Source organism: Jaculus jaculus, chromosome 2 (genome assembly GCF_020740685.1).
Source record: "Jaculus jaculus isolate mJacJac1 chromosome 2, mJacJac1.mat.Y.cur, whole genome shotgun sequence".
In the NCBI taxonomy this organism is placed as follows: domain Eukaryota; kingdom Metazoa; phylum Chordata; class Mammalia; order Rodentia; family Dipodidae; genus Jaculus; species Jaculus jaculus.
This window is the reverse complement of record NC_059103.1, coordinates 109,890,952-109,909,230: the sequence shown is the minus strand read 5'-3', so window position 1 is coordinate 109,909,230 and position 18,279 is coordinate 109,890,952. Positions and strand designations below refer to the sequence as shown.

General features: G+C 35.8%; 1 protein-coding gene across 6 annotated transcripts in view; it reads left to right on the top strand.

Moving 5' to 3' along the window:
• The window catches only part of Bmpr1b (bone morphogenetic protein receptor type 1B), a 382,398-nt gene that overhangs the window by 93,392 nt on the left and 270,727 nt on the right, over positions 1–18,279 (top strand). For all 6 annotated transcript variants that reach the window (XM_045143623.1, XM_045143629.1, XM_045143628.1 and 3 more), the window contains one exon: positions 14,460–14,529. The gene's annotated coding sequence lies outside the window, so the exon portion shown is untranslated. Of the gene's footprint in view, positions 1–14,459; positions 14,530–18,279 lie in introns of those variants that run through there.

Below are 18,279 nucleotides of genomic sequence, written 5' to 3'. Positions count from 1 at the left end.
TGTGTAGACAAGTGCATTTAGGTGGGCTCTGGAAACATCTTAATTTTTCTCATTTTTATTACATCAAAGTAAAAGACATTGTAATCTCATCTCTTCAATTTTTCTCTACCCCTTACAAGTCAATTTAAATTCTTCTAATTATTCACAGATGAGATTTAGTAGAAATGAGTTTTTGTTCACGTTGTCATTCTATTTCTCTTCTTTAGAGATGGCAAGCTTCCTGTTGCAGCTATGTTAATAGATCAGCATGACAACATAGTTTACTATTGCCATATTCATGTTATTAATGCAAGAATTTTAGGCTACCAGGCATATCTGGAAGTAATTTAAACACTTGCCTTCCTTAAGCATTTGAACTGTGGTCCCATCAGAGCAAGTGAAATTGGAAGGTGAGAGCAGTAAGCTTCCAGAGATCTTTTCTTTATGCTTCAGTGGGTTTATTGTGATTAGTAAAGTTAGAAAGAGAGAAGTATATGTTATAATTAACAACTCCTCAAAATAAGTTTTACATATTTTCAAATACAAAGTTAATTTTTCTGATTTAAACTGAGGACCATAGCATACATAATTAATATCATTCCCACAAGAAGTATTTAGATGCTGAAAAAACTTTATTATTGTTTCTGAATTTGTAAATACTTCTAGCTGTGCATACTTTTTTGTTCTTCAGTTTGATAGAATATAAAATCTAATTCTTCTCAATTTTCTTCATATCTGGTGGAGATGTGGGGCAATGAATCTCTTGCTAGTAAAAAAAAAAATCTAGACACAAACTAAAATAGCAGTCTCATTACTTTGTGACACTTGTTCAACCATTAACTTCTACTTCAAATGTGAAATGCCTGCCCAGCTTAGGGAAATGTTAAGGACTCGTCTATGTCAGAAGAATCAGGGAAGAAAGATTGCTCCTCTTATTCCAATGAGATAGTTTCACTGGAGAGGTGGAATTTTGAATCTAACCACCAAGTTTTAATTAGTTACAGATGAAATTCACCAAAATAATTTGGACCACCATGGAAAAGATTAACTAGGCTCCTGTAGACCCAGAAAGAGCAAGAATTTTCATTGGGTGAAATGAAAATGTTTTAGTTTTGAAATCCTAACCATATTATGCTTCAGTCACAGATATCAATCAATTAAGCAATTTTTTAACAGTCTGGCCAAAATAACTAAAGAATATTTGTTAACCTTCATGGATTGCCAAACTAAGACACTTAGTTATAACTGAATATTAACCCTTTTTTAAAAAAAAGTTTTGCCACTGAGCCCTCTTGTTTGAAGGAATGCTCATCATCTTTATACCACCTGGTTTGAGATTTGGCATCCAAACTGCCACACCACACTGATCAAAGTGTACAATAAATCAAGAACAAGGAGGCAACCACGTGAGGGTCCCAGCACTTTTTAATCTTTGTTCTGAAAATAAATATGTATGGCAAGTTCTTCTGAACTGATTGATGTCTTACCTATAAAGTATTGTGAGGGAAAATGCTAGTCTTATATACACTTCAGGATGTAAAATAAGGCTGGTTTCTTCAGTATGAAAGATGTCTCTGCTTCTTCCTCCTCCTTTATTCTTTTCCCTCCTCCCACCTCCTTTTTCTTCCTCCTATCACTTCTCTCCTTCTCTTTCTTTTCCCTACTTTCTTTTCCTTCCTCCTCCCTTTTTCCCATCCCTTTCTTCTTCCTCCTTCTAAAAAACATGTTTGCTACTTATAAAAATTCTTTAAAATTTTTACATGGATATTTCTTCTCTTCTTATCACTAAATATTGAGATATAGTACAGGAAATACTATGTTATTTATTTACTTATTTTGCTTTTTCAAGGTAGGGTCTTACACTCTAGCTCAGGCTTACCTAGAACTCACTATGGAGTCTCAGGATCGCCTTAAATTCATGGTGATCCTCCTACCTCTGCCTCTCAAGTGCTGAGATTAAAGGTGTATGTCACCATGCCCAGCGGAAATAACATTTTAAAATTCTTAAACAAGCTTTGGAGCCTGGCAGAGCTGGATCATTCTAGGCATCCCTGCTTCCATTCCATCCTCCAAGAAGTTCCTGGACTGAATTCACATAAAAGTTGACACTTATTCTCTTGTCTCTTTCACAGGAGCCCATTCTATTTATATCCATTCTTTGGTTCCTTTATGTACATGTATATGTCTCATCTGTTTTGGCAGCCCTGGGTAGTGAGGTGTATATGTCATTTGTCTGCTTCGGCAGCCCTGGGTAGTGATGTGCAGTAAGCTGGAGTGCAACATGATTTGAATCTCAGCTTAGTTCCTTTGTAAACTATTTTCTTGGAATATATGATTAGAATAATACTACCAAGTAACTGCAAGAGGAGTACATACATGGGACAATGCATGTGATGCATTTGGCAATGTGTGTGTGGTATATAACAAAACTCCTTTGGAACTCTTGAAGCTGGCTAGAACTTAAAGTTCATTTTGCCCAAGTTGTCTGACATGAGGAGCATGTTCCAGTATGATGTTTGTGTTTGTTTGGTCAAGTATGGACTCCACCTCTGTTAGGAATATCCCTGTATTCAGTGAAGTCTTCTCTAGCTGCTAACTCTTTCTGTGAGCACCCAGGTAGAGTCTCCTGCCTTACCTTATTCTTTTTATCAATGTAAAGATAACAATCTTTAGTAAACATAGTCTAACAAACTAGATTTCCAACTTTATAAAATTTGGTCATTGAGGGAGGGGAATGGGTGTTCCATGGCCTTTGGCCACTGCAAATGAACTCCAGATGCATGTGCCATCTTTTGCATCTGGCTTAATTGAGTCCTGGGGAATCAAACCTGGGTCCCTTGGCTTTGCAGGCAAGCACCTTAACTGCTCAGTCATCCCTCCAGCCCAAGATTTTCAATTTTTTGAGTATAGACACAGACATTATGCTTTATGGTGTCTGTAATTATTCTTTATCAATGGACCAAGGAACAACATTGTCCCAGAAACATGCTGATAATGAAATTATGCTTGCCACTAATCCATTTTCTCAAACTGAGAAATTTAGGAATGATGTGATATAGGCCAGAATAGAATTATTTCATTTATCGTTTCAGTTGTACCTTTAATCAATCGACTAGAAATAATTGGAGGTGGTTTACATTGGGTATTCCCTGATTGAATTGTTTGATTAAAATAGAATCATCCTAAGGCAAATTATATCAAATTGGCAAATAATTTGTGCTTCATCCTATTAAAATTTAATCAGGAAGAAATGGTTTTAATGGGAATAATGGTAGCTGGCTTTACAAAGTGCTTCCTTAGTATGTGTTTTGTAGGCCTTACCTACTAAGGCTGGATCTTGACTAGAAAAGGGATTGTAAGGGCTTAGGAAACTCAAACATAAATTTTGGAAAACCTTTCTTAATGAATAATTCCCATTTAGAGAGTTTGTGCTTAATAGATGTAGTATTTCTAGTGAGTAGTATAGAAGGCATGGGGCTCCTGAGGATATCTGCCAGTGGTCGTTAACACAAAAATTTAAAGAGGCAGCAGGCATGGACCATCACAGCACAGCGTGGTCAGTGGCAGAACTAGGATATTTTTCCCCCTGTGAGATCTTCAGGCAGCTCAACGTGAGAGAGGCAAAGAAATAACAGGAACCTTTATTTAGTTTGCTATTTGGTTTCTAATTTAGGTATGTATTTTCCTTTAATGTTTCATTTTGACACAGTAGGTTTTAAAATGGACTTTTCTTGTGGATAAAATTTTATGATATGCTTTTTCTTAAGTTCTTGGCGACAATGTGGCTGTGTTTTATTTACTTGAACCATTTGTGATGGGAACCAGACTCAAACTTATTTAAAAAATAGTGTTAATTATACAAATAAAAGAGGCAGATATCTTCTTGATTTATCTATGCATTTCAGGATTTCTCTTGGGTACATTCCTGAAACCATATCTAAATAATCACATCATCTTCTAATGCAGTAGGTATTTTTCTTATTTTGCAGTTGGTATTTTATATAGGCCCATTGGAGGTTAGATTTAATTAAAGGAATGCCCAATAATGCTTAGTTGTCAGGCAGAATAGCATGGTACATAGTACCTGGTAATGAGATTACAGGCATTAGAATACAAATTACAGTATACATAGTGAATTAAATATTTATGTTAACCAAAGAGAAAAACCAAAGTGAAAAAGATGGTCCATGAAGTTCCATTACCAGGTGCCAGCGCTTTTAGTGAACAGAATTCAAGAATTGTAATGCAAAGAAACAATGTGGTCTGTTGCTTGAGCACTCACTGGTGTGATTATTGGGACCCAGTTTTCAGAGATGCTGTGCTGGAGCCCCAGCTGGATTTTAGTCTCTCTCATTTTGTTTCTCTACATGGAAATGGGATTATTGGTGGCAGGAGAGATGGCAGGATGAAGATTAGAATAAAAATCCCACTCAGTATTAAAAAGTCAACATAAGTGCAATGTTTTGGGAGTGGAGTAGAGATAAAGGGAGGGCTGGGAAGTCAACATGGAGATCAACGAGACCTGAATCCCATAGTAAGAAAATATTTTGGTAGCTACTATATCTGAGTCATATGGTTTTGTTTTCTATTTCTTTAATAAATGGATATTTTGATAAAGCCTATGATACTATAAAATACTTAAATTTTGTTCTTTGTAGGTCCTAAATATTAGGCCTCTGCCTTCCTGACACTTTAAAAATATCTCTTAGCAGAACTGTTCCCTGTCCCAATGTTAGGCTATAACTACTACTCCCAAGTTTTATTCTCGGGAAACGCAGTGTGTGTTTCTTACCACCCCCCCCTTTTTTTTTTTCATTTTTAATTTTATTGTAGTCTGGGGCTGGAAATGCTTTTACCTTGTGCTAATAACAATTGACTTGACAGGTGTTGTGGACATTTGATTCAGGCCCTGTACCAATTCCGTATGGGGAATGGGGAGGGTGCATCATGAGTATCCAATTAGTACTAGTTGAAGAGCATTTTCCACTTACAACCTTCTCCCCTTCTTATTTCTCTGACTTCTCTTTCACTGATCTTTTTACCTGCCTCCTATACATTTATGCTATCTAGGTTTTGGATAATCCCCTTTGTTTTTCTAACAGGGTTGATTATTTTTTCAGTAGGCATGTTACTTACAACATGTGTCTGAAAGATATGCATAGCAGGGTTTTCACTTTAAATCTTGAACCTTATTGAAAGCTTAGTTCTTGCTTTGTGGTCCATAGATGATCGCATTCTGTGTATCCAGTTTTAAACTCATCATCAGTCAGATAAAGCTTACACTTTAGCATGATAGCTCTGTTAGTGTCATCACTACCTACACAAAGACTGAAGCCAGAAATCTTGAAATAGATCACTAATTCTTGTTTGCATATTTCACCTTAATTCTTCTCTTTTATTTTTACATCTTTTTATATATTATTTAATCTTATTACAAACAAACTTTATAGAGTCTCCTTGGGATGACTAAATACTATATTTTTTTTTTTCTGGAGAAAGTTTAAAATTGCTGGTCTGTGAACACTTGGGAGAACTTTCAAAATGTGAAGGACAAATATTTTGATTGTTCAATAACTTTATTTTTCAATAATAACCCTGGCATTGTTAAAGAGTAGTTCTAGCTACATATTAAGGTGATTCTTCTGACTCAGTAGAAAGGGCGATTCCACCACAGTCACTGAGGTTGGATCTGAGGAAACCAAATGGAATCACGTTCCCTGGGATAGGGCCCAGAGGGTCATTTGTCTCCAGTGTTGAAGGATGAATATGACTTCAATGGTTGTATTTGTGGGAAAGGCCATGCTAGGTAGAGGAAAGGCAAAATCAAGTGCTTGATAGCTTGATAATGTGAAAAGAAGCAAGGTGAAGATGTTCTTGGACTGTGAAAATAAATGTTTGAATTTATAAGAATGTATCAAAGGTATTTCATTGGAGGATGAGAGTATATATTTAGTGGATCATTTTATAATGAATATTCCATCTCAGATTCTCATGTTGGAAGACTGTGGCTTGAAAGATCTAATGTTGTATTTTATTTTTTAAAAGAAATACATTTTAGTTTTTGGTGTGTATGTGTGTGTGTGCATGCACATGTTCATACATGCATGTGAAGGCCAGAGAACAACCTTGAATGTTGTTCCTTAGACACTGTCTGCTTTTTTTTGAGACAATGTCTTTTGTTGATCTGGAGCTTTCCAAGTTGACTATCTAGCCTTAGGGATCCACCTGTTTCTGCTTCCTTAGTGCTGGGATTACAAGCATACACCATTATACCTGACATTCTTATGCAGGTTCTGAGTATTGAATTTAGGTGTTGATACTTAAAAGGGAGGCACTTACTGACGACAGCCATCTTCTCATTTGCAATTCTGCATTGTATTCTCTTCTGTAAGTATGAACTCCATTATTTACAGGGTGTGTTTGTCTTCACAGAATCATCTTTGAAATGGCAGCATTAAAGCACTCAGGATATGATTCAAAAATAAGGGCTGGAGAGATGGCATAGCTGTTAAGGTGCTTGCCTGCAAAGCCGAAGGACCCAGGTTTGATTCTCCAGTACCCATATAATCCAGATGCACAAGGTGGCACATGCATCTGGAGTTTGTTGACAGTGGCTAGGGGCCCTGGTATACCCATTCTCTCTCTCTCTCTCTCTCTTTCTCTCTGTGTGTGTCTCTGCCTTTCTCTGTTTCTCAATCTAAAAAATAAGTAAAATATTAAAAAAATAAAAAATCCAAGACTATCTTCTTTTGTAAAATAAGACTGCCTACAATTTGTGTAATTTAGTACTCCATGCACATATTTTAAGCATATAAATGATGATTTGCTGTCTCCTTGCTAACAAATTTGTGAATTTCACATACTCATTCTATAATGTAAAAGATAAATTCTCTATGAACTCTTTTCTTTTAGAATCTAGAAACATTATTAATGTATTTTATATGAGAATAATTTTATATATTATTGTATTTTATTTACTTGAGAAAAATAAAAAAAAAAGACAGAGAGAGAATGAATAGGTGCACCAGGGCCTTCAGCCACTGTAAATGAACTTCAGACACATGAGGCATCTATGCATCTGGCTTACATAGCTTCATAGACAAATACCTTAACCACTAAGACATCTCTCCAGTGTTACTTTTACATTTTTTTTTTGTTTAACTCTTTTTGTTTATATTACTAAGCATCAGAAGGAACTCAGATTTTTCTTATGATGCTAAAATGTCTTCCAGATCACATGTTGACACACCATTTCTTTTTTCTTTGAGGCCTTTCTTAAATGACTTTTAAGCCCATATTGTCAGTCCTTTCATCTGAGAACTGCTTTGTATAAATTTGTGCTGTGTAGTTAGTATGCATTTTCAGTCTTCAGTTTGCATGTGGGCTACAGTTACTTATTTTTCCTACATGTGACTGAATTAGAGGCAGGTACCATCTGTGTCACATAACATTAAAGTGCTTCCTCTTGAAATACTCCTCATTACAAATGAAAGCGTGACTATATTTCTGGTATATTAGCTTTATAACAATTTAATTTTCTATAAGGCCCTTAAAAGTATCTTATTTGAGAATTTAGTCTTTCTGAAATGGCTAAGTTTTATGTACACTTGGCACATCTTTTCTGAAGATGTGTTGGTGCAGTGATTTTAAGAAACAGAAACACTGTATTCCCCTCAGAGGTCTGTCAGTATCTGTGCAGAGCTTAGTAAGTACCATTCAGATTGAATACATCAGCCATACTTTCAAGGGTAATCTAGTAAACTTCATGGGACTGAAAATCTACATAGTCTATATGTTTCAAGAGTTACATTAGAGAAGTTGCAAAAAAGTAGGCTTTAAGGAAAATAAACATATCTTGGTCATAAGCAGCTTTTTGAAATCCCATTTTCATAAATGTTGATCAATTTGAAATAAATATTGTTTTTAAAGTTTTTGATAAAAAATCATGGATCCTTACAGTGCGAATTTAGGACCATATTTGGGTTTGTTTTTGTGATTTTCTTCCACTAAACTTGGAATGCAATCTCGAGGAGTAGGTTCTTGGCTCTCAGAGACCACTGCAGTCACACACTAGTTCTTCATCTGTGTGTCTGTGAAGCGTCTTGTTGATGTAGCCCTCAATGAATTATTTCCCATCTCTCTCTCCCTCTTTTTGAAATGTTTCAATAAAAAGAACTCCACATTTTCAGTACTTATGGACTAGAACATACTTACTTTTTTAATGCTGGCTGTGATGGGAACATGATAGAATTACTGCTCTCACAGTTAACCTTAAGCTTTCAGGGCACCACTGTTCAGGTTAATGGCACCCTTAGCTTTTATTGCCTTAGTCCTTTGCTCATTTTTGTATTCCTTAGAGAACAGATAGTTGAGAATAATAAATTATTCAGTGTTACATCATTTAACTTGATTTTTATTTAACATGATAGAGTCAGCCCACACATTTGTTCCTGGTGAGGGTTTTGTTTTCTTTATCTGCATCATGCAGTACCAAAATCTTCTGTTAGAAATGTGCCGTGACAGTCCCCCAGCATTATTGGAAGTCCTTGGACTCTGGCCTTGAGTTACAAGCAAAGATGATACAGAGAGGATTCACATGAGTCAGAGTTTGGGATTTCCCACATCATCAACATTAAGATACTGTGCAGAAAGCTGATGAAATGCAGTCATAGAGCTGTAGAAATAGCTCAGATGAGGAACTGAATGATTTGTACTCTCCTGTACTTTCTATGGCTTATAATGAGTTTCAGACACTTATCTGTAAATAACAACTTATTTATTTATTTATTTTTGGTGAGAGGACTTATGTGAATTGTCTTATTTACTTCTTACAGTAATTCTGAGTCACATTATCCCATCTTATAGAAGAGGGTGCCAAGGCTTAGTTCAGGTAGGCAGTTTTCTGAAGGTACACAGGTGGTGAACACAACACTACAATTTACACCTCAAGATTGTCTGGCTAAATGACTTGGATTTTCCCTCCTTTAGGTTTTATGAAATGTTATATGCTATGTGCTTATGTGCTTGTTGTCATGATTAAATAGGCTACTGTGTATATTCTTTGTAGAGTATGCCATTACTCTTGACATGGTAAAACATATATCTTGGAGCTACTGTTAATCACCCTTGCTATTATTTCAAGGCTTTTCATACACACACACACACACACACACACACACACACACACACACTTCATTACATATATCTATATCTATCTATCTATCTATCTATCATCTATCTATCTATCTCATAGAATATTCTTTCAAAATTTATGACTCCAGAATTTAATTATAGTTATCTTATTCACTTGTAAATATGCAAAAAAATAGGAACTTTGCCATTCTGTCATTAAAAAAATAACTAATACTAAATAAACACATGTAAACCAGGATTGATTGCTTCAATAAGGATACTGAATAGAGTAGAACCAGGTGTGGTGGTGCATGCCTATTATTCATCACTTTGGAGATGAATGTGGAAGCATTAGGAGTTCAAGGTCATCCATGTTTATATAGCAAGTTTTAGGCCAGTGGGGCTAAAAGAGATACTGTCTCAAAGAAATGATACTGAATAGTCCAAAAGCTCAATGTAGTTTATAACCTACACACACAAGTTCTTTGGAGTATTAGCATATCATGAAATCTGTATGCATTATTGAAATTCCTCAAGGTTTGACTTTAGAATACATAAAAAATAGTTAAATTGCAGGAGGAAAATAAATGAATGCTTGCTCATCTTGTAACACTTTTCTGTAATTTACCTCAATTTCTGAAGTGGTCCTCTGGTACCTTTTATTCAAGTTAGGAAGAGATTTTTCAGGACTCTTGATTCCAAGTAATTTGTTTAATTGTCTTAATGCTATCTTTATAATGATTTTAAGCTGTGGCTTTCTGTGAGCTGGAGCCTCGGGCCAGGGTGATTGACATCCTAGTAGAAAGGTCTCCTTTAACTTACTGGCCAGTGGCAGCCTTGATGACCTCACCGGATGCTTTTTAAGTTTTTCAGCTTCTTAGAGCTTTAAAGGTGATGGCCTGAAATATGGTTCAGGGTTCTGTAAGTTTCATAACTTAAGTAAAAGTGACTATAAATATTTGTAGACAAAGCTCTGTGGTCTGGACTGTACTTTCAAATACCCTCTAAAAGTATAAGATTATTTTTAAACATGTGCAATGCAGTTTAAGATTTTATTATTAATATATCTTTAGAGATTCTTATAGATATGCATTTGAAGTAGCAAATTTTGAATTATGCTTTGATTAAAATAGAAGTATAATGATCTTTTCTGAGATATGATCTTCCTCTAGCTCAGGCTGACCTCGAACTCACTTTGTGGCCCAGGCTGGTCTTAGCTCATGAAAATCCTCCTACCTTAGTCTTCAGAGCACTGGGATTAATGGTATAAGTCACCATACCCAGATTTCAGTAGGTGAATTTTTAAATATTATTTTTTAGATGGGAATTTGTGGTTCTTCATAATCTTTTATAAATATTATGAACCTGCTGTTTTCTTGGGATATTTAAGAATCAACTTTATTGATAATTTCAAGTGTTTAACATATTTGTGGAAAGGATCAGACAAGGAAGTGTAAATATTCATTGCTAAAAGATGAACATAGGCCTGCAGAGATGGCTCCAAGGTTAAGGTGCTTGCCTGCAAAGCCTAAAGACGTGGTTTTAATTCCCTAGTACCCATGCAAAACCAGATGCTTAAGGTGACATCTGGGTCTACAGTTTGTCTGCAGTGGCTGGAGGCCCTGTTGTGTCCATTCTCTCTCTCCCTCCCTCCCTCTTTCTCCTTTTCCTTTTCTCTTAAATATATAAGTAAATAAATAAAGTAATCCCCAAGCAATTACTTATAAAAAGCATTGTGAGTGTGAAACTGAATGTCAGAGGTGGAGGACATCAGCTCCAGTCTGCTTCTAAGAAACTTCATGAGAAGGAAATTAAATTTGATGTGGTCCAAAGATAATATCTGTCCATATGGGGTGTGAAAGTTTTCTAATGCATGTCATTATTTATGTGATATATAGTCAATTACACTATCTCTGGAGACCACAGACCACTTCACATGTACTTGGACTATATTTAGAAATATTTACCTGAAGTTTTTCACATTAATTTTGACTTCCCAGGTCTGGATTGAGTAATCTTACAACAGATGTTCAGAACTTCTTCTCTTAGCCCTTTGGTCTGTCTGGTCAGAGTTTTGCTCATTTTGTCATTACTAATTTCTCCTTGAGTATATACACAGTGAACCTTGACATGCCATTCTTGTTTTACTGGGACTGCTCTTATGTTACTAGTTTGTTAAAGGTTGCTTTTTTTCTCCAAATGACTTTCTACAAGTTGGGGTTTCTCCTTAGATTCTCAACCTTTCTTGCCCTAAGTATTACCTATACTTCAAGGCTAACCATCCCTTCACTTTGTTACTTCCTGTATGTTACTTATTATTTGCCCCTTTAACTTTGAAAAGTTGTGGCAAAAAGACATTGCCAAAATTTACTGTATTAGCCATTTTTTTTAAAAAAATATTTACTTATTTATAAATAGAGAGGGAGGGAGGGAATGGGCATGCCAGGACCTCTTGCCACTGCAGATGAACTCCAGATGTGTATGCTACTTTCTGTATCTGGCTGATGTGGATATTAGGGAATTAAACCCAGGCTATTAAGCTTTGTAATCAAACACCTTTAACTGCTAAGCAATCTCTCCAGCTCCCATATTAACCATTTTATGTGCACAAGTCAATAGCATTAATTATATTCACAATGGAACTCAAGAAGCTTGCAGACTGAAAACTGCACCACTAAACCACAGCTCCCCATGCTCTCCCTCTGCACCCCCTAAAAACACTTGCTTTTGCTCTCTGTTTTAGTTTTACCACTTTTTGTATGTACATTTATGCACATGTGTATATATGTATGTGAGTAAACGTGGTGTGTGTGTGTGTGTGTGTGTGTGTGTGTGTGTGTGTGTGTGTAGGCAGAGGTTGATGCTGTGTGTTTTACTCAATAACTCTCTGGTTATTATTATTATTTTTTTTGACAAAGTCTCGTACCAAACCAGGACTTAACCAGTTTGGTTAAACTAGCTAGCCAGCTGTCCCCAGGGATTCTCCTGTCTCTATCCTTCAGCACTAGGATTACTGGAAGGTACTACAGCTTTTATGTTGGTGCTGAGAATCCAAAGTTAGATCTTCATGCTTGCATGTCAAACATTACCTACTGATTTATTGCCCCAGGCTGAGTTTGATAACTTTAGATGCATAATAAAAGTGAAATTATACACCACTTTTTCCTGTTGTGATTGGCTCATTTCACTAACTTAATGTCCTCAAGGTTTCATGTGGTAGCATATGACAAGATTGCCTTTTTGTAAAGGTTGAAAAATATTCCAGTGTTTGCATATACCACATTTTGTTTATGCTTGTATTCTTCAGTGTACATTTGGGTGGTTTCCATTTCTTAGCTATTTTAAATGGCATTGCTATGAACAATGGTTATGTAAATTTTCCTTCAAGATCCATCTTTCATTTTCATTGCTTTTTGAAATGTGGGATAGATATTTTGAGTAAGATCGTTGGAGCACATTGTCATACTGTTATTAACTGTTTGAGGAACCACCATACTGTTTCGTTAGTGCTTGCATCATTTTACATTTCTTCCAACAGTGCACATGTGTTTTAATTTTCTCACATTCCATCTATTTCCCTCTTCCCTTTTCGTCCTAGAGAGGCAAACCCAGGGACTTTCTTATGCTAGGGCACACTATTCCACTGAGCTATAATCTCAGAAGCCTCATTTTCTAATGGTAACCATCATGATTGGATATGAGGTGCTCTCTTATGACTTTGATTTGTATTTCTCTAATAATTAGCACATTCTTTTTCTATCTGTAAAAAAAATACCATAAAGGTTCCGATCTGTAATCAATTGGCCCTGTGGTGCACTATCACATCATTGTAGGAGCACATGGCAGAGCAAAACCACTTCATGAGCAAGGGTATGAAGGGAGAAGGAGGAGGAGCTGTTCCAGTTCCCTTTGGGGGCACTTCCCTGATAGTCTGCAGACCATCCATAGGGCATAAGTTTCAAATGTTCCAACCACTCCCAGTTGTATTATCATGTGACCAAATTGTTAGCCCATGGGCCTTTGGGGAACATTCATTATCTAAACTCCAGGAGTTAGAGATGTGAAGGATCATTTCAGATGAGGGGCATAGTTCCATATGACAGCTGAACATCTTTGTGCATCTAGGAAGAAATGGCAGTTGGAGTGCTTTGCCCATGTTTAGGCCAAGTTATTTTCTGATTTCTAAGATTAGCTTATATTAACCCCTTAGAAATAAAACTTGAAAATATTTCAACCTATTCCATCATAGCTTGATGTTTTATTATGTTGCTTGTATCCTTTGATGCACAGAAGTTTTTAAAGTTTGATGAAATCTCATTTGCATCACAAATCTGTTTTCCTTCTGTTGTTGTGTAATGATACGATTTATGTTGGTTGTATCATTTATTAATGCATTTTGCATGTGATTTAATTGCTCTTAAGCTTGCAATATTCTTTATAACACAGGGTGAATAAAAAGTAGATCAATTTATTTCATATTTTAAGTCATAATCTCAGACAATTTTGGTTTTTAATCTATTTAAACTCTTTCTGTGATTTAAAGCTCTACTTAGTTTTAGGTTAAAGACAATTATAGTTTGACAAAAATTTCATCATAATTTTGAAATATATATAAAATGCATTTTATTTTGTTTTCTCATTACAGGCATTTTATTTAAATAAACCTGGCAGTCATGAGCTTTGATAATTTAATCTAGGTTAATTTACAAATATGAACACAATAGAATGAAATGTATTGCATTCTTATGTTTGCCCGATTTTGACAGTATTGTCACACTAGTTTAGTCTTTTTTGTTCGGCATTTCTTAAATATGGAAAATACAGAAAATATGGATAATAGAGATATATAGAAAAGCACAGTTATTATTCAATCAGTATCTTATTGTGGTATATACATTTTACTAGACCAGGGTCTGGGTGGTGTGGAGAGCTATGAAATCTGGCACACATACCTCCATATGTATACCTGTATATCTTTCTGTTTTTAAATAATTAGAAAATAATATGGATGAAGATCTGATTTGCAATCTACTCCCTAAATCTTTGTGATCATATTTGTTAAATCTTTGTATTATATAGAATCCCCAAATTGCATGTTCGCTCAGACTTATGGTCATTTTCTTTTAGAAAGTTGTCAGAGAAACTTAACGATACTAGTTCTGTTATATACTGTAGTTTTTCTTACCTGAAATTGTAAAATAACTTAAAGCGCCTATATAATATATCCACTTTCAGCTCAATTGTGTATACTACTGAGTCTGCATTTCAAGTGGTAAATAATAACTCATACATTCATTGAGCCAAAAGATTAAAACAAATAGCAATTCAGTTTTATCTTTTGTTGATAGGTTGGAGTTCAAGTTACTCTTTCTTACATGTGAAAGAAAGTGAGGATCATTCAGTACCTTGCTTGTAAAGGTAAGATTGTAGTAATTAATAAAGATTTGGGATGTTTGTTAGGTATCATTGGTTTTTGAAATTTTGATTTTATCATATGCTGAAGTCTGCATAAAGCTAACATGTTATTATAATGATTGGAATGTATCATTGTTCCCTTAATTATAAGCGAATATATAAACCAGCATGACAAAGTAGATATGGATTTGTCCTGTAATGAGTAAGTTGCTTGTCCCTTTCATTTGAAATGTTGGCTGAAGGGTTAGTGTGTCTTCAAACATTTACATATGATGATAAAAATCTTTTAAAAAATATTGATAATATCTATTATGACAACATTTCTCAGGTAACATTTCTAGTACAAAACAGATCATGAAATTATGCTGCTTGCAAACAACCCAATCCACTCTTATTTTCATGCTAATCAGTGCTGTGGAGTCACTGAGTTCAGAAAGACAATGTGGGGCTGGTGGCATAGACTCCAAAGGCTCACCTTTGATGATATCTTGTGCACTAGGGGTTCTTCTAACCATCGTTCCTATGAGGTGCCATGGCCTTTAGTGCTTGCATTACTTATATTTTAATTTATTCTTCACAAGACTATGTGAACCATCCTGTTATAATTGCCACTGATACAAGTTAAAAGGGAAACACCCTGGCTGTTACTTATCTTTGTAGTGACTGGTCATACAGAAACCTCTTAACTGTCATGCTGTATTTGAAATCTGTAGTGGAATTTGAAAGATTACCTTCAGTGTCACATGTCAGGTAAGAGTGGGACAGTGGTATATTTTTATAGCAACCTTCCCCACAAAAGATCTGTACTTTATGATTACCTCCATATTTTGATCACTTTTAGGTAATATGATTTTTACTTGTTGGTTAGTAATTGTTTATATCTGCTCTGGGAATTATTTGCTTCACTATTTCCTAGAATGTTTGTTGATTGTTACAAAGTTATCAGATTCTGTGAGAATAAATCATTGCCTACTTCTTACTAGTGGAATGCATGGTAATATGCATAAATGAAGGAGTGCACATATAGTATGTGAGTGGTGACAGAAGCAGGACATGCTGCTCAGACATCTTTTGCATTTAGGAGGCTGACCAGCTTTGAAAATCTGCACGTGGGGGCTTTATCATGCTTGTTCTGCATGTTTCTTGGTGAAGATGCAAGGTTACAGTAATGCTTACACTTTTATGGATCTCGATAAATGGACTTCATTGAAAGCATTCTCCTTTGTTTCTGTTCTTAGTGTAGCCCAAGGTGAGAACCATAGCCTTAGTCCAGGGAGTCTCTATCTGGCTTCAGACCTAAATTCCACAATTTTCAATCAACTATATCTATGAAAAACAAGTACCTGCAACATAGAACAGTGAAAGAATAAGAAATGGATTTAAACTAACAACTTTAAGTATCTGGGTGTCAAAGAATTTATGACTCAGTTTTGGAGGGATTTCTTGAATTCTTTTTTGCTAATTAGAAGATAAGTGAGACCTTAATGCAGTCAAAAGAATGATCTAGTTCTTTATTAAATAAGTAGGAGGTTTTATTAGAAAACGAAACAAAAGTTCAAGTTGGATATAGTACAAAGGAGCAGTGGGCTCCTTCAGTTAGGGTCCTCAGGAACAGTGGGTTAGTAATGTATTTAACTTACTCCAGTGAACTCTATTTTCATGCTTTACATCATTAACATATGCAGTATAAAACTTTTTTTTTTTTTTTTTTTAGGCAAGCCCAACAGACTAGCCATTTTCATTAATGCAAGAGAGTAAAGGAGAGAGAATTGGCCCCCGCCAGGGCCTCTAGCCCTTGTAATCGAACTCTAGACACATGTACCACCTTGTGCTCATGTGTGGCCTTGCTGTTTGCATCACCTTGGGCATCTGGCTTATGTGGGACCTAGAGAGTAGAACATGGGTCCTTAGGCTTTGGAGGCATCTCTCCATCCCAGTGTAAATCTTTTGAGTATGACTTTTGCATACTCATGAATATTTTCATGACTACATTGAAGGGTAGCATAATTTTAAGTAAGAATACATAAATAATTCTATTGAGGAATATTACTGTTACTCCCTTTAGGCTACAAATAGAATTTAATTTCTTTCTCTTGGTTAAGTGTTTGATGTTAATTAATTAATTAATTTATTTAGTTAGTTATTGGTATTTTTATCTATTCAGTTTTTTATTTGAGAGGGAAGATAAAGAGGCAGATAGGGAGACAGAGAGAATGGGCACACCACAGCCTTCAGCTGCTGCAGACGAATTCCAAACATATGTACCACTTTGTGCATCTGGCTCACGTGGGTCCTGGGGAACTAAACCTGAGTCCTTTGGCTTTGCAGGCAAGTTCCATAACCACTAAGCAATCTCTGCATCCCAGAAGTTTATTTTTTTTAATTTTTTAAATTTTTTTATTAACAACTTCTATGATTATAAGATATTCTTAAAAATTAAATGATATAGGGTGATTGCATATATTCATGCTGTATAGGGTGATAGACATTTCAGTGCATGTATACAATATTTAATGGTCATATCAGGGTAATTACTATCTCATCTCAAACATTGATCAGTTTTTTGTGTTGGGAACTTTAAAAATTGAACTTGAACTTTCAACATAGTGAATTTCAGTAGGGCCACTACATTATACCACTGTGCTTAAAGCCCCACATTCACTTAGTACTACTGTTTGGGGGATTGTATTCCAATTCTCCATATGTTAAAAGTTTGGTCTTCAGGGTGGCTCTGTTGGAAGAGGCTGTAGACCTTTCAGTGGTTGGACTCTATGGGAGGTATTGAGATCATTCAGAAATATGTCCTGAAAGGGATTGTGGGGTTCTATTTGTCTTCCTTATCTCTTTGAATCCTGACTCATGATTAAATATTTTTTAAAATAACCATTTCACAGATTTAATTATTTTAATGCAAAGTTGACTGACACACTTGGTTTTCAGAACCACTGAATTTTCTTCATGGGGAGAGATGATTGAGATAAAAAATGAGTAGCTCTTGATCTGGCTGCTGTCTGATCTTGAATGTTAGCATTTAGGGGTATGGAATAGAGTCTCAGCAACCTTCTGCCATACCATGGTGAAGGGTTTGGGAAAGGTTTCACCCATTTTTCAGTCATGCTTCCAGCATTAGTACTCAGTCTTGATTGCCAATTTGATTTTATTGGGCAATGCCCAAGGCATGAATTAGTAAAACACACTTATAAGTGTGCCTGAGAAGGCGTCCAGTGCACTGACATGTGGGGGGACTCCTGGGGGTGAAAGATCCACCCTAAATGTGGGCAGCACTATCCAGGTCAGAGGCCTGGATGGTTAAAAGCATAAAAGATGGCGACAAGCAGCCAACACTTGCAAACTCCACTTTTCTTAAGTGAGGGTGATTAGACTCCAGCTTCTTCAGGCCCTTCAATGGTGTCTCCAGGGAGCTTCCAGGCCTTTATCTTTGTACTGGGACTGCATCAAGAGCCTCTTTCTTCTCAGCTTTTTAGTTTTTCTTGGATTAAGTAGCAATTGGGGTTTTTCTCTGTGGTAATGACATCACCATTATTGAAGTGTTCAGCCCCTGTGTAAGCAAATCCAATAATTCTGTCTTTACAAGTATGTGTGTGTGAACACACACACACACACACACACACACACACACACGTACACACACACATATGTACACACACACATACATATACATACATGCTGCTCCTCTGGTATATATTGTTGATGGGTTCATAGTTCATCCCCAAAGAAAAGGGCAAGGATTTG